This window comes from Nicotiana tabacum, chromosome 1, assembly GCF_000715075.1.
Source record: "Nicotiana tabacum cultivar K326 chromosome 1, ASM71507v2, whole genome shotgun sequence".
Classification (NCBI taxonomy): Eukaryota; Viridiplantae; Streptophyta; class Magnoliopsida; order Solanales; family Solanaceae; genus Nicotiana; species Nicotiana tabacum.
In genome coordinates this window covers 104,536,976-104,539,471 of record NC_134080.1, presented here as the reverse complement: position 1 = coordinate 104,539,471, position 2,496 = coordinate 104,536,976, and the positions used below count along the sequence as shown (strand labels likewise).

Genomic DNA, 2,496 nt, shown 5'->3' with positions numbered 1-2,496 from the left:
GGGAAACATGCTTCGAGGATAGCAGTTAAAAGAAAATAACAGGGAATAATAAGGAAGCTAGCAATATAACTTCTATCACAAATGAAGAAAATAAAGGCAACTTTCACTTTCGGTTTCATCTTGTTGCAAGCGTGCAACCCGATCCCATTTCTCATATCTCGTGGTAGGCGTACCACCCGCTCTCATTTCATTATATCTCGTGGTAGGCGTACCACCCGCTCCCTGTGAGCACGTGATTTTTGCCTCACATCAAATACTCCTACAAAATCTAAGAAAATAGATTTTATTTTTTTATTATTTGCCATTTTTTAGGAATTTTGTAGATTCTTATTAATTGTTTACAATTTTCTTGCCTGTGTAATTTTTATTCGAATCATAAAATACCAAAATATCATGCATTACATTTAGGATTTATTTTTGCACTTTTAGATTTAATCTGTAACTACTTGTTTTATAAAATTTGAAAATCAGCAAAAATAGCTCATTTTTACATTTTTTGTCTTTAATTTTAGTTTATTGATTTTTCACTTTTAATATAGATTTGAGTAATGTTTACAATTTTTAATTAGCTCAATTTACATTTTTAGATAATTTAGGATTTGTTTTTAATTTTAAGATTTCTAATTAAAAATAGAAGAAAGATTAAAAGAAAAGGAAATAAAGGGAGAATTGGAAAGGAGTCCATTTTTGGAATTGGGCCATTTTTCAACACACATTTCGGCCCAAGAAGTCCCCCCTCCCCCCTATGCAACTTAATTGCAGCCCAAAAAAAAACCTTTCTCCCACCGGTTCGCCCCAACACAACCGGGTTGACCCGCCGGATCAACCCATTTCCCCTCTTACTATAAATCTATATTATAATTTCTCCCCATTTTTGAACCCTAACCCTAGAAGACAAAGTCAGAGGCGGCTCCAATGTTCTTCTTCTCTACTGAGTTCGATCTCGACTCGCCTGAGTTCGAGCGAGCTCACTCAAAACGGTTCCCTCTCCACGTCACCTCTATTCCCCAACAGATTTGTCAGAGGAGTACGATATTCTCTCAGAATTCTACAATTTCGGATTCAAAAGGACGATTTGCTGGACTAATGGGGGCCGTGGATAGATGTAAATCGATCCATGCCTTCCATTTGTCCCAAAAATTGTTCAAAACAAACGTGAGGATTTTTGAATTCGGGGCAGAAGATTCGAAATTTTGAGGGCTATATATATATGAGGTAAGCTTTCTTTGAGAAGGGATAGAAAAATCAGAGGAGAAAAATCTAAAAAAAAAAGATCTTAAAGCTTAGTCGAGATTTTCAGTTTTTTTAATAGTCATTTTTCTTCAAGTCCTTCTTCTTCAGTTTCTTTTTTAGAAAAAAAAACATTAAAAAAAATGTGTGCTCTGAGTTCATCCTTGTTTTGAGTTTATTGCATTTTTTTTAAGAGAAAAACCAAAAACAAAGTGACCGAAAACAGACATTTATCTAGCTTTGGTTTTTTAATCTTGATTTTTTGGGAAGTTTTTGGATTAAACTTCAAGTTAATGTCTGTAGCTGGGATTCTGAACTTTGGCACTGGTTGGATTTTTGTCCGAATTTTTGGTTGAAATTTCGATCTGGTGGGCTGACTGGTCGAGCTTTCGTTACTGCTGCTGAGTTCTTTCTTCTGTTTCGGAATTTCGTTTGCTATTTTCGGTTATTTTTACTAATAGGTATGTTTCAACACTGTTGTATTCATTTTCTATTTGAATAAAGTTGTTGATTTCTGGTTTGGCTTGCTGAATGCTTGTGATAGTATGTTAACATGAACTTAAACAGATCTATATTAAAATGATTTCTGGAGTCAAGTGTTAGAGTTTTACTAGGTCGAGATTTGAGTGCAAGCATGAAGCAGCGAGTTTTGTTTTACTGATCAACCATTGTGAGAAGGAATTTTGGTTCCTATTTGTTTTGGGGAGTCAAGTTGCTGTATTTTTTCTGAGTTTCCTTTACTGCAGAATGTATACCTTTCATTAAGTCTCAAGCTATCATGACTACTGATTTAAAAGTGTACTGTGATTCGAGAAGTGTTTTCTTCAATTTTGTCCGCAAAGGGGACTGTTTCATTGGTTTCTTGGCTCATTTTCGCTATATTTGTTAGGCTGGCTTGTGGTGGGGGTGAGAAACAGGGCAGTTTTTTTATCTATGTTGCTGCATTTTCTGCTAAGTTTTGAGCTGCTCCGTAGGTGCTGGGGTTTGTGTTCTTATGCGTATGTGTTGGTTGTTGTTTTTTTGGTTAAGAAGACAGGTCTCTTTTAGGCGTCATTTTGGCCTTCTTTATCTTTGTGCATTTTTCCATGTTGATTGTAGAGAACTCTTAATAGGATTTCTGTTTAATTTTGTCCATGCTCAGTTTGTGTTGTTTGACAATCTGCTCGTAGACTACTGAAGTTGACTGTTGGGTCACATCGAAAATCAAAGAAATAAAGGAATGTAGCAGACCCATATTCATTTCGAGTGCTGGGTGTAATTTTTGAA

General features: G+C 35.5%; 1 long non-coding RNA gene across 1 annotated transcript; it reads left to right on the top strand.

Annotated features, from left to right (window-relative positions):
* The first annotated feature begins 893 nt into the window (after positions 1-893).
* Positions 894-2,045, top strand: LOC107804221 (uncharacterized). The gene is made up of 2 exons (XR_001652219.2): positions 894-1,215; positions 1,534-2,045. It is a non-coding gene; the product is annotated as an uncharacterized LOC107804221 (long non-coding RNA).
* The last annotated feature ends 451 nt before the right edge of the window (positions 2,046-2,496 follow it).